Genomic DNA, 19817 nt, shown 5'->3' on the forward strand with positions numbered 1-19817 from the left:
AAGAGGAGGTAGTGTGTATGGTAGATTCCAAGAAAGTCTGGACTGAGAATTAAAATACACCAAGGCCCAAACAGCCCCCAGCAGCCCAATAAATAGTGACTGTCTATGACAATTTACAGTAACCCCTCTGGCATTTACCCGAACCCAGTCTGGGCCGACTCCAAGAGACAAATATGTGCCAGTTAGGGACCTCAGTTATTAGGTGTAGCTTAAGGGGAACCTATAGGACTGCTAACAAGGGGCCAGAGTGGGTATCTGGATCAGAGGAAATGACCCACAAACAGGTCATGCTGATAACAAGCTTGCTAATGTTGGAACAGGAACCCAGTGAGGTGGAGACAGTTCCAGAAAGCTAAAACCAAAGTTTTAGCAGAGTCAAACACAGACAGAGTCAATGTCATGAGTATTCAAAAAATAAATAGACCATTGGTCAAAATAGATGGGTTTAGCAAGAATTGCAAACTAATGAACACCTGAAAGAGAGAAAATTGCTACACAAACACTGAACAATAGGCTTGGAGTCTTTATAAAGGCCTCCACTGCTCAGTCCTCCTTCTGTTATGAATTGGGTGATGCTGTGCCTTTTTACACAGTGTACTACCACCTAAAGCTACTGCCAGCTTCTGACCAATTGGTATCTCAGGGGTTCCCTTTGCACCCTGTGTCAATAGGCGCAGCACACTTCTGCCTAAACAATCTGAAGCAGATGGCAAACATCAGAAATTATGCCAGACAGACTTCAAAAATATTTGGCACAATTACACCTCATTTGAGCAGCTCAGTTTTGGCAAGGGAATCACCCTGTTGTACCCACAATGGTATTAGAATGCTGGGAAAAAATGCTGCTTTGCGGGAAAAAAATGGCAATTGCACTCAAATCTGCACTTTGCTCCCTGCATCCAAGTAAGTGAATACACCTTACTTTGTTTTCTTGATATTCCTTCAAACATTACTGAGCCAGTTCCTAGTTTCTAATATGCCTAAGCAGCTGACAGGCTCTGTTTTTCTGGTGTAGGCTGCCAACAAGTGCCTTGTCACAGGGTTGTGTTTTATAACATTCCAAGCCGGAAGGGGCCAAGCAGTTCAGGGGGTGTAGCATAGTGCTGGTTTGTGGCCAGCAAATGGCAAAAAGACAGAACAATAGCCTTGGTTTCTCTTGTTACCTGGATGAGAGATACATGATGTATATACATATTTGCTGGAAAACTGAAAGGTTTAGTGGGCTATAGGGGTGGTGTGTCACTGTTAAGGTTGGTTCAGGATTGCTGGTGAATCCACCCCAAAAATCACAAATGCAGCAGCCTGCTGGGACTCTGTGTGAGAAAGTCCGGAGAGTTGCACTCCGCAGTGGAAAGCATGTGCTAAAATACAGCAAGCGCCATCATTGGTGAAGAGAGGTGTCCCTAAGTGGAGATACCATTGAGTGACTAGGTGGACTGATGTGAACAGGGTCAGACTGGGGGGGTAAGGGCCCATCGGGCTGACACATCAGGGCCCCGCCGCCGCCCCCCCCCGTGACAGGGCGCCCCACTGCCCCAGTCGCCATGCTCCTTCTCGCCCTCCCCACCGCCGCGTACCTGAGAGAGAGAAACGACGCTGGGTGTGAAGTGAACTGACACAGAGGGAACGCACCTGACTTGATTCTAAGGAGAAACCGGAAAGCAGGATCTGTGTGGAGAAGGGTTGTGGGGGATGCCCCATTATACGCATTATAACCCCTTTGTAAGCAACTTTACACATCCCCTATACATAACATCAATTGGAGACCTGCTTTGGAGACATAGATCAATTTGGAGAACTTCAACTCACACATATAAACCTTGCCTTGCACAATCTCCATTTAGAGATTGGTGGGATCACCTAATTTAACCTAAGGGACAGATTTATCAAGGTGAATTTTCAAATGAAAAAAAATTAGAATTTCGAGCTATTTTTTGCGTATTTTGACTAGGGAATAGTCCAAATTCTATTTAAATTTTTAAAAAAATTGTACTGTCTCTTTAAAAATTCGACCTCGACCATTCGCCATCTAAAACCTACCGAATTGCTGTTTGAGCCTATAGGGGACCTCCTAGAACCCATTTGGAGTCAATTGGTAGACTTTGAAAAATCGAATTCGATCGAATGTGCTATTCCTGGACCTATTTGACCAAATCCTTATCACTTCACTTGACACCATGCATTTTTGTTGATGGTGATCGAGTGTTTTGGATGAAGCATCTGCCAGTGTCGGTTGAGGTGTGTGCAGTAATTTCGTACCATCATTTTTTGACAGGTGAACAAATCAGGTGCCGTCAGACAGCAAGATCAGGACCTTTTAGTAAACTAAATATGTTGTAATACATTTTGCTTACAATGTAATTCTCTATCTCTTCATAGTATCAATCTCTGAGCCTTTTTTGTTCTACTGGGGGTTATTTCTCAGCAGCACAAATTAACAACAAAATAAATTCATTCTCTGCCTTTGAATGGTTAGAGTTCAGGGTCTCTTAGCACTTACACCTTAATAACATCATCAGCAAACAACTGGGAGTTCAATAAATGATCATTTCAGTTGAAAGGTGAGAAGAAAAGTAAAGAGGGAAGGAGAAAAATAGGAATTGTGTGAGGTGTTAGGAAACATACTATTGCAGAAATCAGTACAATACAGTACAATCAATTATATGCTATATTTTGTGTGATAATGTGCTGCCTATTTATTATTCTCCTGTAAGTTGCATAGAACATTAGTTGAACACAAGCCCTCAAGGGATACAGTGTATCCCTTGAAAATGATATACCATTAAAAAATTATATACCATTGTTGTAGCTGTCCTGTACAATTAAAAATATCATCAAAATATTGCCTGCCCCATTGGGAAATATATGGAGATAATATACTGTATGCGCACCAAACTATGCATGGTGTTGTTAGAGCTCATAGCTTGGAATATATGCAGAACCTTTACAAGGGATATGTACCAGCTGAATTATTTCTAAATGAACCCTGACACTGCTAGGAGTAGTTCAGTACTGTATGGATACTGGAGTTCTGTCATTATTATTTTATTATTATTCTATCAATCCATTGCAAATTGTAAAGTTGCAAAGTCCAGAACATACAATATAAAATACTGCTCTGGCTAGTTTAGTTTTTTCCTTATTTGCAGCATATATCAGCTGCAAGAAAACAAGCAATAAACCAGAATATTTGCCATGGGAAACAGGCACACTTTTATTGATACTTTCAGATATTTGACAGTATAACAATGATTTACACATTGCTGATGTTCTTGGGTAGATAGGAAGGTTTTCCTTGAGATGTCTCCAAGCATTTTATCGTTTGCTTCTGCTTTTTTTAAGAAACAGAATTTGAATTGAAACCTGAACAATAATATTGCATTAGAGAATTTTAGAAAAGCATGCAGAAGTGAATATGGAATATGGGTATTTAATGGATAACAAATGTTTTTATTCAATGTGTTTATTGGTGATCTAATCTCTTTCAGATTGTCTGGCTTGACATAAATGGTTACCTGTTTTGGAATTTTAACCTTGTCTATGATGAGGGTGAAGCATACTTCTATTCCCGAAAACGTTATGGGGTAATAGTTACATATTATATATACATATGCAATAACACTTATTTCAACTACTTGCAAAATCCTGGTGTTGCTGGTCTTTCTTTATATATATATATATATATATATATATATATATATATATATATATATATATATATATATATATATATATATATATATATATAATTCAGTAAATGGACCCGCACTCATTCTTAAAGGTGAAATAAATGTGCTTTTATTCACAGGTTCATTTCCAACGTTTCGGTCCTCTCTGGGACCTTTTTCAAGTCCCAGAGAGGACCGAAACGTTGGAAATGAACCTGTGAATAAAAGCACATTTATTTCACCTTTAAGAATGAGTGCGGGTCCATTTACTGAATTGTAACATGGAATTTTGACCAACGCACCACCATCAACAGAATCTGAACCGGGAGGAGTGCGTTCACTGTACAAACTTTGTATATATATATATATATATATATATATATATATATATATATATATATATATATCTATCTATATATCATATATAATAGATATATTCTTGCCATCAAGAAATTGTACTGGTAATATAAATAGTACTGTAATGTTACAGAGTAAAATGGAACTATACAAAAATCATATGAAATTATACATTTAATTTAAATACGTTCCGTTTGGAATATTTTCCGTGAATCGAATATTAGGGTCAGAAAGTTTTTGGGATAGTTTGGGATAACCACAATTGGTTACAAATAATGTAGAACTATTGAATAAACCAAGCTGAATAAATGATATTATGCAATAAGAGGGGCTTGCAAAACTGCAGAGGAAGCCGCATATGCAGTTCTTTGTATCTGTGTTTGACTTGCAGTTTTACCAAGGGCAGGTTTGGTTTATGGATTGTTACTATGATATAGTGGATAATGTACAGTATTGGCATCTCATAGTGATTCATACTGTAATGTATGTCCTTATAGGCAGAGAGCCTATGTTGTTGTCTTTCAGCACTGCTATCAGTGGCCTTATAAATTACCCTACTTATAATAAACAGAAGGTTACTGAAAAATCATTTATTGTATGTTTAGTGATCTTAACTTGTGTCATGTCCTCTACCTTAAAATATGAGGACAACAGGAGTCACCTTACTTCATAATGCCATGACTTGCATGCAGTGACGGAATGCCACAGTAATTCCAATTTTCCTATATTTTACAATAGTTGGATCCATTATCCCCTGTATAACAGATGACAGATATGGAGCAGTATGGAGTAAAAATGAAGTGTTTCTCCTTATTATCTCCTTGTTAATCCTCAGGCACATGTTTTCTGCACTTTCTATCCTGCCACATGGGTTAATGCCCACAGGCACAGAGCTGACTTCATTTTGCAGTGCTGTATCCATAATGGGAGGCACTTCTGCAGAGGATCATAGCACAGCATGATGCCAGATGCAATGCTTTTTAAATAAGCATTAATGGACATGATTGTGTGCCCCTCAGCTTTAGCACTTATGTCAGCTGACAATGAGGATGAACTAGCTCCCTACTGAAGCTAAAACTAATCTAATCTAATAATTGGCAACTTTGTTCTGTAAAAAAAATAATGTTATCTTATAAGTGAGTAAAAGCAATAAATGGTATCTGAATCTACTTAATCAATGCATTATATTCTAATTAGTGTATCCGTCACCTTTTATGCAAAGTGAGCCCTGTGCAATACCGGACCATTTAGGGTCAGGGCACATGCTCAGATTCGGAGAGATTAGTTGCCGGCAACAAATCTCCTCTTCTTCGGGGCGACTAATCTCCCCGAACTGCCTCCTGCAGTTTTACGATGTAAATCGCCGGCGGGATGGCACTTGGAGTGCTTCGTTTTCCGAAGTTGGCCAAAGTTGCCTCACGAGGAAACTTCGGGCGACTTTGGAAAACGAAGTGCTCTGAGTGCGATCCTGCCGCCGATTTACATTCTAGCCGGTGGGAAGGCAGGGGAGGCAGTTCAGGGATTTGACGTCCCAAAGAAGAGGAGATTTGTCGCCGGGCCCTGTGCCCTGACCCTTAGCGCGGCCTTCTCTGCTACAAAGCAGCCCATTATAGTTCATGACTATGCAACATGACATAAAAGGGGGTTATTTATTAAAATCCGATTTTTTCTTGGTAGGACTTTTAAAGGGAAAAACTCAAATTTTTTGTGATTTATTTAACCCTGATGGTAGATGTCTAGGGATGCACCGAATCCACTTTTTTGGATTCGGCCGAACCCCTGAATCGTTTGCAAAAGATTCGGCCGAATACCGAATCGAATCCGAACCCTAATTTGCATATGCAAATTAGGGGTGGGAAGGGGAAACATTTTTTACTTCCTTGTTTTGTGACAAAAAGTCACGTGATTTCCCTCCCCGCCCCTAATTTACATATGCATCCCTACAGATGTCATTTTTACAATTGGAAGATATCCGGATCTTTGTACAATATTCCAAAGCTTTTGTGGTTTTTCAGACAATAATCCGAAAAAGTCGCAGTTTTCAGGTGTGAAATCTGAAAAAGTCAAAGTTTCTGGCGACAAATCCGAAAAACGTATTCTGATTTTTTCACAATTTTATCGAGTCTTTTCCCGCACCAGATTTTTTCATGAACATTTATTGATAAATACGGTAAAAAAAGTGCCGTATTTAGATTTTAGTAAAACTAGTCGGTTCTGAGAGGGTCAAGTGCAGTAAGTATAGAGCAAGAATCATCTTACCCAAGTCAGGACATAAATTGGCAGAATCTTTTATTATTTCCAAATGCTGTAACAGTCAAAGAGGTTGAGGTTAAATTCTAAGGAAAGAAGATTGCACACATATATATGTCAGTTTATTGGAGAAACAGCTTAAAACAACATACTCTGGAAATTTTAAATTTGTTTAAGTTTACACTGTAATTGATGTATATACCCACCCATGACTCCAAGATATGTGGAAAGTGCTTCAACAGATTACATTGTAAAACTTTATTCCATGGTGCAGAAAGTGCATGACATGACAATGTTTAGGGGCATTATTGCCTTCCTTTGTCAGGTTTACCTTAATAAGGGAGGCTGTAGCACCCTGCAATGTGTTTAGAATGAATTTCTAAAATTTCGAATAAGTAATAGGAGTTTAGCATAGGCCAGGCCAGATTAGCACCCTGCAATGCTGTGCACACTATTCCTAAGAACTCTCCCCTGGTCATGAACTGAGAATAAGCTGCTCCCCTTCCAGTTCATTTGTAAATCTGAAAGTCAAAAGGAAAAGAGGTCCACTATTTTAATAATGGGTCAACAAGCCCCCTGTCTAGACTCCCTAATTAAAAGTAATTAAAAAAACACACACACACTAAGGGGCTGATTCACTAAGGGTCGAATATCGAGGGTTAATTAACCCTCGATATTCGACTGGGAATTGAAATCCTTCGACTTCGAATATCGAAGTCGAGGGATTTAGCGAAAATAGTGCGATCGTAGGATCGAAGGATTATTCCTTCGATCGAACGATTAAATCCTTCGAATCGAACGATTCGAAGGATTTAAATCCAATGATTGAAGGAATATCCTTCAATCAAATAAAGTTAGCCAAGCCTATGGGGACCTTCCCCATAGGCTAACATTGACTTCGGTAGCTTTTAGATGGCGAACTAGGGGGTCGAAGTTTTTTTTAAAGAGACAGTACTTTGACTATCGAATAGTCGAATAGTCGAACGATTTTTAGTTCGAATCCTTCGATTCGTAGTCGTAGTCGAAGTAGCCCATTTGATGGTCGAAGTAGCCCAAAAAAAAACTTCGAAATTCGAATTTTTTCACTTTGATTCCTTCACTCGAAGTTAGTGAATCGGCCCCTAAAAGTCAAATCAAGCAAAATAATTAAAATAAGTAATTTCCCAGTAACTTGTAAAAGTCTTAAATATGGAATAATATATCTTCCCCGCAGGGAACACCTACAATGCTAAAACACAGGCCAGGGGCTGATGCTGATGTTCATTAATAAACCAAGCCTCAACATAAATGTAATATTTTTCCATTTGATTTATAGCAAGATGATATAATGTGTCTTGCAAATAGAATTCAGTGCCATTTTTAATGTTTAGACACTATAACTAGTTTCGGTCTGAAATGCCACATACTGAAGAAAAAATGAAAGTGCTAGAGATGACAGGTGTTTTGTTTTGGCAGCCATTGGATGGGTGTGTCAGTAGATATATATTTCTGCAGTTGTAGATTATTTAATCATACGAATGTCAGTAAACATGTAGTCCTCCAAAATGTGGGAGTTGTTCTGTATTTAGGAAGAAAGGAGAATGAATAATGGAAGCACACATGAGCATGAGTAGCATCCTAGATCTCCATTAACTTTGTGTTGATAGACTATTCATATGGTAGAGATAAGCATACTCGAGCATAATTAGCAATTTACAGTAATTTACCACAGCATACTGATCTGTTTTGTTATAGTTGCTGCTCTGATTTGAAAAAAAAAACCCAGGAACAATGGCCTTTGGCTGGAAAAAAGTCCAAAAGAGGCTCCAATGAACCAGGTTATATTTAGGAATGTGTTGTTTATATACATATGTTAACATTACATTTGCCTGCACGCTGTGTACAGTATATACATATTAAAGAAATTAAATCATATTCTAGTTAGATGATGAATTCTAGTTCTTGCACACCCACTACGTGATCTAAGTAGGCTACAATAAAGCCGCCTTGATATTATTACTCTTGCCTCCCGGTGATATGTTGCCCAGCACTGATAGCTGGTAAAGTATTCCTTGTCAGGGAGAACGGGTATTGCCCAAAAGTTTATGCAACATTTCGGGGCCCATTTACTTAGCTCAAGTGAAGGAATAGAATAAAAAAAACTTTGAATTTCGAATGATTTTTTTAGCTACTTCAACCATCGAATTGGCTACTTTGACCTTTGGCTATGAATTTGACTTCGAATCGAATGTTTAGAACTAAAAATCGTTCGACTATTTGACCATTCGATAATCGAAGTACTGTCTCTTTAAAAAAACTTCGACCCCCTACTTCGCCACCTAAAACCTACCGAAGTGCAATGTTAGCCTATGGGGAAGGTACCCATAGGCTTTCTAATGTTTTTTAGGTCGAAAAATCGTTTGATAGATGGATTTAATCGTTTGATCGAACGATTTTTCGTTCGATCGAACTATTTGCGGTAAATCCTTCGACTTCGATATTTGAAGTCGAAGGATTTACATTCGGCAGTCGAATATCGAGGGTTAATTAACTCTTGATATTTGACCCTATGTAAATCTGCCCCTTCATGTGGGCCAGGATAATTTCATCCTTGGGGTGTAGTACCCTTCCTTTTTGGTAAAGAATATAGAGATACAGGTATGCTATGAAACAGTAAATAATTATCAATATTTAAATCAATAATAAATAAATCAATATTGCATTCCTGACTTTCACTGCATTTTGTACGACATTGAAAAATGTATATCTTTATTACTATGTAGAACTGACTTTGATTATTTTTGTTGTAACTATATAAAAAAATACTATTATTCTATAGAGAAAGTAAACATATTGCGTTTGTTATTTGTAAGGATTGCCGTCAATGGTCCCTTTGGAACAGCCGTCGGTGAAGATGTTTTTATCTATGAAGTTGCGATGCTTGTGGGAGCCGGTATTGGAGGTACTCCCTTTGCTTCTGTTCTGAAGTCAGTCTGGTACAGATATGTCAGTGACGTGTCAACCCTCAGGCTGAAAAAGGTAGGTACTGTACAATATATTCAATTACATGAATACAAGAGTGAAATGCCAACATCATACCCTTATTTTTTTTAGAATGAATTTCTAAAATTTCGAATAAGTAACAGGAGTTTAGCATAGGCCAGGCCAGATTTTGAAGCCACAGGAGGACAAAACCCTATGGATCCCTACATATACATCAGCGAGACTGATGGCAAAGAAATTAATTTTAAAACATTGAATTAGAAAATGCTTCTAGATAGATGCATTATTTTCATTAGGACTATGCAGCCCTGTTACACTAAAAGCATATCTGTGGGGTTCAAAAAGAAATGTTTTTTAAACATTTCCAAGCACATATTCCAGCCTCCAAACTTGTTAACACATAAATGTGGGTAATGGCTCTAAATCATAAATCTATCCTGAATTTTCTGTCTGTCTCTGAACTTTCAGTTGATCTGGTAACCATACCTACTAGATGCTTGCGTTTTCTGTCCTGATGTTTATTTTTTTTATATATATGAATGATTTTGAAATAAGGGAGGGTATGGACACTGTATTGTATTTTGATCCATTGAAAAGTAGAATGTGCACTTTACCTGCTTTAGTCTGGAAACCTGTATGTAGGTCAGGCAGGAGAGCAGGTGCCCCCAGCTCCACTCTTTGACTACCTCTTCAATACAAGTTCCTCATAGAAAACAGACAGATCAATAAGTAGAAAACTCATTCTGACAGATTGATCTGTGTTAATGTACGGATGTTCCTTAAACTGTTTTTGTCGAGGAAGCCTGACCTTCAGTTGCCCTTATAACTCTTCCTAGATTTCTCTTCCTCAAATCTAGTTTTTATTTGTTTACTAAGTAAGTTAATATTGAATATATGACACTAATGGCATAACAAGTCAAAGGGAATCATACAATCAATTATGCATCGGGAAACATACTGTACTAATATTTGTTACGTCTTTTGGCTTTTACATTTCGATTTTTAACAAAGGCAACATGAAACTGCATATTACAGAGGTCATTTATAAATGAAAGTTAAAAAAAAACAGGCACAAGGTGCAGCAATAAACTGCATGGCACAAAATTATCTGTGTGGCTTTGGTTTTCATGTCTGTCTTAAAGTGTCCATACAGGGGCAGATTTAGGATTAGCTCAATATAAGGGGAAAGATCTGGTGACCTTGCCAAATAAATGGATCTAATAATGTATGCCTCCTTTAGATGTGAAACTACTGAAAAGAGTTCTTAAATCCCAGTGAGCCTGCAGCTGAATGGCCATTCAGACATCTTGCTATTGTAGCTACTCATTCAGACATCTTGCTATTGTATCTACTCATTTCTAAACCTTTGAAATATAATTTAAACACATTTAAACAGACTGCATGGTATTTTTAGGGGAAATTATATCACAATAAAAATGTAATTTAAATTAGGTCTATCATTTTGTATTTGACCAATCCCCACCTCAAAAGTTTCAGCTGAATACTGAACCAAATCTAAATCCCTATTATGCATATTCATATTTGAGCAAAGTCCGAAAAAAGAATCGAAGAGCAATCTCTTCAGTCATGCTTTCTACTCCCATAACCCTCATAGTTTGTATCATGTTCACCTACACACCTTCTGAGAAGAATTCCTTCCAAACTGCTGCAAGTCAAAATGACCCATATACTGTACCTATAACGGCAAAAACAAACATTTTGTATATGAACATTTTTGAAAGCATTGGTTCACTTATATTATTTAACAGGTCTATCTGTGTTTTCGTCACCTACACCCATAATCTTGTTTCAGATCTACTTCTACTGGCTGTGCAGAGATACACAAGCTTTCAAATGGTTTGCTGATTTACTTCAATCTTTGGAAACCCAAATGCAAGAAACAAACAATGCTAATTTCCTTGTCTATAACATTTACCTCACTGGCTGGGATGAGTCACAGGCATGAAAGTTTAACACTTTACTTTATTACACTTTACAAGTACATTAGAGGACATTATAGACATGTAGCAGGGGACTATTTAACCATAAAGTGGATCACCACACCAGAGGCCACCTCTTTAGACTAGAAGAAAAGAACTTTCATTTGAAGCAACGTAGGGGGTTCTTCACAGTCAGGACAGTGAGGTTGTGGAATGCACTGCCGGGTGATGTTGTGATGGCTGATTCAGTTAATGCCTTTAAGAATGGCTTGGATGATTTCTTGGACAGACATAATATCAAAGGCTATTTTGACACTAAACTCTATAGTTAGTGTTAGTTTATGTGAGTGTATGGAGGGGTCAGTGTGTGTATGGATGCTGGGTTTCCTTTGGAGGGGTTGAACTTGATGGAATTTGGTCTGTTTTCAACCTGATCTAACTATGTAGCTATGAATATATATATATATATATATATATATATATATATATACATATGAACACTGAAGATGTTAGTCACTCATCATTATTATTCATTTCAGAAGATACATTTGAGTGTAATGGTAAGTAGTTATGGGCTGGGAGTATATGGAACGTTTTACACTTGTTCTTATTTGCATTTATAGTTCTAGAGTTGGAGTTTTTTTGTGTGGCCCTGAAAGTCTTGCTGACCCTCACAAGCAGTCTATTGCAAACTCCAGTGTGGCAGTGCATTTCATCTTCAACAAAGAGAACTTCTGAACCAAATGCTTATACTGTATATATAAATTATATATGCCACATTTATTTTGTGCTTTGTCACAGTTTTTGCTTTGCCTTGTTTTCTCTTGAACATTTACGACCTGTAAATAAATGATCTGGATGTATTATTCATATTCTAGGTTAAAATCTCTGCTGACAAAATGAAAATCGTTGGCTTAAATAACACAGCTCATAAACAGACAAACGGGTCTACTTGTGGGCACAAAAGTACTGCACTTCAACAACTTTTGTTATTATTTATTATTTATAAGAAACACAAGGACTTGCAGGGTTGTACAGAGCTGGCAATACACAGAAAAACAAAATGCAGCGCCAGGTTTCTACATTCCAAACAAAGAGGTCAGTTTTGTTATAAAAAATTACAGGTCTCTTGTAGTTCTGAGAGACCTTTGCCTATGGCAGTTTAAGAAGAGAGATCTTGTACCAAAATAAAAAAACTATATGTCAATATGTTAATAGCAGATACTGGTATTTTAATTTATTCTTTTCAGTATCCATTCCTGCAGCAAAAATACAAATACAGCTAAAATACAAACAACGTTTACACAAAGCAGTATTTTGTAGAAATTGTTTTTGTACAATTTTGTTTGGGATGGGGGGGGGTTTACTGAATATACTGTATCTAACCTTATAACAATGGCAAAGCCAAATGCACATTTATTCTGGCACTCATTGACATGTGAATACAACAAACACAAAATGGAATTGAAAGGCAAATGTTCCTCTTTAAATAATTCAAATACTTACATATTGACTGACAGCTCATCTATATTTTGCTCCAGATAGATGTTTTCGTTGGCTACTAATTTGAACAATTATTTTGTGCTTATATTGGATTATATGGTATGTGAATGCATTTGCAAAGGCCTTTTTTTATCATGAATGCTGAAACAAAATTCATGCCAGAGACTGCAGTGCTGAAGATGTTCTTTATTGCTGGAGTAATCTGATTTGCCAACATACCTGGTGTGACTTAATAACTCTGATACCAAACTATTAACAGCAGGACCATAATAATCCTTTCACTTTTAGTAGAGTACAGTACATCACCATTTCTGTTTAAGAAATCTTTTCACCTGCAGTGTTTAAGTTGTTCTTAAATGCTTTTTGCATATCCTGTTCTATTGCTTACACCAGTGCTGTCTAACTTCCAGAGTTTTTCTGGCATACGTGGTGGAGGGCCAAAAATGCAAACAAGTCTTCGTTAATTGTGGTAACACACAAAAAACCAAATGGTCAGTGCTCAAAGCAGGGATATCACTCATCACTTATGCATATGTGAAGCAATTTATATAAAAAAAAAGTCATATTATTACCCTTAATCCATATGCCCCTTCCTCCCCTGTGGATAACACAGCACCCCCCCACACACACACACATACACAAAGCACATAGTTAAAATATTAGTGCCCCCCTGACAACAATTTCCAAATGCTAACAAACACTTGCCAGGCTCACATCCCACAGGCAGAGTAGGGTACACAAAGGCAAAAGAGTGCAGACACACATAGGGAGCATAAGAAAGGCAGAGTATGGCACACACAGGGAGCATAGGGCAGGCAGAATATGACACACACAGGGAGCATAGGACAGGCAGAGTATGGCACACACAGGGAGCATAGGACAGGCAGAGTATGGCACACACAGGGAGCATAGGGCAGGCAGAATATGACACACACAGTGAGCATAGGACAGGCAGAGTATGGCAGACACAGGGAGCATAGGGCAGGCAGAATATGACACACACAGGGAGCATAGGACAGGCAGAGTATGGCAGACACAGGGAGCATAGGGCAGGCAGAATATGACACACACAGGGAGCATAGGACAGGCAGAATATGACACACACAGGGAGCATAGGACAGGCAGAATATGACACACACAGGGAGCATAGGACAGGCAGAATATGACACACACAGAGAGCATAGGACACGCAGAGTATGGCACACACAGGGAGCATAGGGCAGGCAGAATATGACACACACAGGGAGCATAGGACAGGCAGAATATGACACACACAGGGAGCATAGGACAGGCAGAATATGACACACACAGGGAGCATAGGACAGGCAGAGTATGGCACACACAGAGAGCATAGGACACGCAGAGTATGGCACACACAGGGAGCATAGGGCAGGCAGAATATGACACACACAGGGAGCATAGGACAGGCAGAATATGACACACACAAGGAGCATAGGACAGGCAGAGTATGGCACACACAGGGAGCATAGGACAGGCAGAGTATGGAACACACAGGGAGCATAGGACAGGCAGAGTATGGCACACACAGGGACCATAGGGCAGGCACGGATTTGTGGCAAGGTCATAAATCGGATATCATGTAGGTTTATGCTAGAGGGTGACCATCCCATGTAAAGCTCACTGGTGACATTATTACCTCTCTTGTGGGAATGACCAACCAAAACAGTTAAGGAAAAACTGCCAATGTATTCAGGATCTGTGTGCTTTTGATCAGAATAATTCAACTGCCTACACCAGAGCCATCTTCCCTTGCTGTATGCTTGCACTGAATCCTTTACTTACTGACAAATCACAGTATGGCATACTTATGGGTTGGGTGCAGAGAAAACAGGAGGAAGGGAAATGGAAAAAAAAAAGAAAATGTAGTAAATAAAAAAAAAATACTGAAAGCTGAAAAAACGTGAGAGAGAACAAAAGGGGGTTAAGAGAAGAGACGATCGAATGCTGGAGCAGTAACTACTGAAATGTTTGGACATAACCCATAGTGATTATCATAATTATGAGTTATGCCCACTCTAGACCACATGCTGCAAAGCCAGCAATCCACTTAAAGTGATACTGACACAAAAACCGACTTTTTAAAATATGAATGTACATTAAAAGTTACCTATAGGTCATGTTTATCGTTTTTTTTTGCTGAGAGGTTTGTTTTTGTAAGCAATTGTTGAAGTTTACAAACCTGACTGTTTTGCCAAACAGACAAAGTCTGTCAGTTAAAGTTTCTAATGCTAACGGACTCCTGCTGTACAAATATGGCAGCCCCCTCATAGAGGAACATGGGGCATCAGACAGATAAAAATACTTTATGGCAAAGTTATAAGCAGCTTTCAAAGGAAATATTATGATATATGTAAAAAAGAGTTTAATTTCTGGTGTCAGTATCTCTTTAACTAAACTCATTTCAAGTGTTACATTTCAGTAGATACTGCTCACCTACATACATATCTAAACTGTATCGACCAATGTTTTAAACTGAGGAAATACAAATAAAAGAACGATGAATATCTTTTTCATTTGTTGGTTGCACCGCATGAGATGTAATATAGATGAATCAGTTTAATTTTTATACTACAAAGAAAAAGAGAGCTGGTGAGTATTGGAGAAAAATAGTCATTAATAGAGAAATAAGTAAATGGAGACAAAAACTAAAGATAAAAGAAAAGAAAATTACACATTTTCAGAGCCTTAAATTAATTGAACAAAAATAAAAGAAAATAATTTGCATGATAAAACTTTGTTTTATTGTTTTTACTGTTTTATTGATTCCATTGCTCAAGCCCAGGGCAAGATGACTCACTCCAGTTGTTTAAATTAGGTGCAGTTTCAGTTCTGTTGCTGAAAAGTACTTCTAGTCCTGAGCATCTAGGTTGACTAAATAAAAACAATTGAACACTGTGAGTCATGATATTGAGACACAGTTGGGCCAGATACAATCACCCAGCTTCTAAACATATTTCTGGACCAATGTGACCCAACTGAAAAACAAATCTGCTGCTTCACGGGGATTTTTTAAAGATTATTAAAGATTTTTCTGCAGATGGGGACGCTTCACAGGGCAATTTCTTACAAGGACCGAAGTCCTGAAACGGGGGACAAATGGTAAGCTTACTTTAGGCAGATTCAGAGCCTAGGGGAGAGCTACTCCCTACTACAATATTTGGAGCACAGACTGCTCATTCTACTTAACCTCTCTGTCTCACTTTCCTTGAAAGTGTTATGAAAGGCTATAATCTTTCCCTGGCTAAGCCTCATTTACAGGGTCCCTGCTCCCTGACTTATCACTAGAGGTACAGGGTCCCTCAAAGGAAGAACAGTTTTACTGGGCCTTGGTGTACCCAGACTCCAAAAAAGAAAGATTCACCCCACTATGTTAAAGTGTGGAAAGGAGAGGTGCACGCATGTAGGATGGAGCTGAGGACATGTCACCATATTGCCCTATTTTAGAAGACACTACACAATTACAATATTAATAACCAATTAAAAGTTGACATTGTGCAGGATGGAGGTATTACTCCATTATTAAAAAAGTGCTCCATCTCAAACCGGCCGAGGTCATGTAGAAGCCAATGGCAGATGTCCTGTTTACAATTGGAAGATATAATGATCTTTGCTGGGTTTGGCACAATCCAAATAATTTGTTCTTTTCGACGATAATTCAAAAAAGTCCATGTTTTGGGTGTCAAATTAGAAAAAAAGTATGATTTTTTTAATGATTTTATCAAGTTTTTTCAGGCACCAGATTTTTTTTGTAATTAATTTATTAATAAATAAGGTAAAAGTGGTTTTACTAAAATAATTAGACATTTTTGGATTTTAGTAAATAACCCCCTGAGTCTGTATATAAATTTACCTACTGGAAAATGACATTCTAAAACTGTCAAACAGCAGACCAGGAAATGCTAACCGATGATTTTCTGATATAGGGTACAAGAACGAGAGAAAACGTTGGTGATACATTGCACCAGTGCACTTTTTTCAATCCGATGTAACTATGTAACTATATGTAAAACAACCATGCAGAAATGCATTTTATTTTCTACTATGAGCTTATATAATATACATGTTGCTATGGAAAACTGCACTGCTGCAGAAGCACTGTTATTAATACGCCAGTCCCTTCTCAGTCCTTTACAATGTGCTAATTAAGATGTTCAAATATAAATGTAACCGGTGCTTGCATATGCACCCTTTGTGCTACTCTGTTGGCCCAGAAAATATCAGATGTACTGAATGACAGAACCTGTCAGCTGTTTGCAACATTCTATTCCTAAAATAACTTTTTCCATGGTAAGAAACATGGGCTAAAGCAATGCCAAGAGCAAAGGCATGCACTGGTCACTGGCACACTGAACTAATATGCAGCAGAATTTTTCCTGGAGAAAGTCAGAGGATACAAAATGTATTATTTTTTAGTTAAAATAGCAAAAGTTTCCTTTTTACACCGATAAAAAATCCAACCTGCAATTTTTTTTGTGTATATTGGTAATATTGCATTGTATAGTGCATTGTATCAGTTACAGTTTCTCTTTAATTAACATTTTAGTGAATGGGTAACTGCAAATCATTGTGAATCAATGTGAATCTACAGCATCATCATCAAAATACTGAAGTGGCCTCACATAATCCCAACACATTATGCTCATGAATATCTTAGCCATTCATGTGTATGCCATGCTTGAACAGTAATGTAATATTGCAGCAATATTTTAGTCCTTGGCCAGTAACCGTAAATCACCCAATCACCATTCACTACTGGTCTAGTGGGGTTAGAATCATAAAAGCAGCCTCTTCCTGATATATTAGCACCTAAATCAATTATACAATTCAGTGCAATATATTTTGCAACTGAAAATCCAATTGATTAAGGCATATCATGTACAGTAAAAAAACAAAAAACAAAGATAACAGATTTATGCTCAACATAACTACTGCTTAAATACACACACAGCCTATGACTAAGTGCCCCCCATGGCATTAAACGCGTAAAGGCTTTTGCTGTGATGTTATTGTTCCAATAAACTAACTTTTTTACTACATCTATTCTTGGAGTGTGATCCAGTTTGTGCCAGCCCATCACTATTTTTCTATTTGTTATATTGCCTTCCTGAGCTGAAGGTTTGGGGTTTGTGCACGTGTATTCCCCTTTTGCTTGGGTCAGTTAACCCTAAAATCACTGCCCAATGCATAGGCACTGAACATTTTTCTATTTATGCTTTAATACAATGACTCTGTTTGCCACTAGGGGGAAACAATTTACAATTTTACAGTATTTTCGGCATATTAGTTGTCCTCTGCAACAGAGATCAGATTCTTAGACAGAAGAGAAAATTCGGGCAAATAATCTTCTGGAACTGCCTCCCCGCTGGCTAGAATATAAATCGCCAGCGTGATGGCACTCAGAGCGCTTTGTTTTCTGAAGTCACGAGAAGTTTCCTCGCTAGGCAACTTCGGGCAATGATTTACATTCTAGCTGGCAGGAGGCAGTATGGGGCAGGAGGCAGGAAGATTAGTTTATTATAGAGCTTAAAATGCTTGAAGTGGCCACTTATTATTACAAATGTCCAAGGAAGCAAAATAAAGGCAAAAGAGATCCTCTAATGCCCTAGACATGAGACCACCCTAAAACAAATGTGGCATGCCCCTCAAATTGGTTAAGGCTGGATCCTCCTCTTTTCCTAGGGCTTCCCTCTCTGTAACTGGGCTTGATGATGTCATAGGCAAAATAGGGGGAAGGGTTGCCGGATCCCCTACATTTACAAGCAATTACTTTTCAATAAAGATTTAATAACAAGACACCAGTGTTTGTTTTTATTTCCTATTTGTAGGGATTTTTACTAGGGGCACATTTACTTAGCTCGAGTGAAGGATTAGAAGGAAAAAAACTTCGATTTTTTTTTTTGGCTACTTCGACCTTCGACTTCGAATCGAACGATTCGAACTAAAAATCGTTCAACTATTCGACCATTCGATAGTCGAAGTACTGTCTCTTTAAAAAAAACTTCGACCACCTACTTCGCCACCTAAAACCTACCGAGCACCAATGTTAGCCCCCCATAAGCTTTCCTAGCAATTTGTGATCGAAGGAAAATAGTTCAATCGATGAATTAAAATCCTTCGAATCGTTCGAAGGATTTAATCATTCGATCAAACGATTTTTCCTTAGATCGTTCGATCGAATGAATTGCGGTAAATCCTTCAACTTCGATATTTGAAGTCGAAGGATTAAACTTCGATGGTTGAATATCGAGGGTTAATTAACCCTCGATATTCGACCCATAGTAAATGTTCCCCTTAATGTGTATATTATATTTGATTTGAAAGTAGCACTTTTATAATATCCATACTGACAGAGCACAGCTTTTGCAAATAAATTGTATGCTCATTTATTATTTTGTTTGTATTAGCCATTTCAAATGTCTTAAAGTATTTCTTAAAGGATTCAAATAGTCAAGAATATGTGTTATTTGAACTAGTACACCAGTACAATTTACCCCAATGCTACATATTTACTATATATATATATATGTTGGTTACCTGGCACTTAAAAGGGAAGAAAGGGTTCTGTAAACGTATGAATATGCCAGGCCAAATACAGCAACATTGCCACAGAAGCCTTTCATTTTTCTAGTTATTACTGGTCAGTTAAACTGTTAATCAAAATCGAAAATGTATTCTACCCAGAACTGGGTATGGGTCCTCAATTTTTATTCCTGGAGTATCTTATATCTACACCATTATATTTCATTAAGTTTGTAGATAATCACCTCTATTGACACCACTGAAATATGTTTACGGAATGTATTAATATTTTACTTTTGGGGCAATGTTTTATACCAAACATGGAACTTTGCTCAAGCAAGCAAAAATCCCTTGTAACCCCTGTACTCTTGTTTGAAATTCTTTAATTGATTTTCTAAGGCACCATAGGCCCCCAAAAATGAATTCTTTGAGTATTTATATGTGAGTTTTTATAGTCTCTTCACAGCTGGCCTTGCAGTCTGAGCAGGCTATCCTGTAATCTAATTGGATCTCTACTGTTTTGGTTGCAGAGCAGTTTATATAGTGAATAAAGTACCCCCTCTTGTAAAATATAAGG

This window comes from Xenopus laevis, chromosome 2S (genome assembly GCF_017654675.1).
Source record: "Xenopus laevis strain J_2021 chromosome 2S, Xenopus_laevis_v10.1, whole genome shotgun sequence".
NCBI lineage: Eukaryota > Metazoa > Chordata > Amphibia > Anura > Pipidae > Xenopus > Xenopus laevis.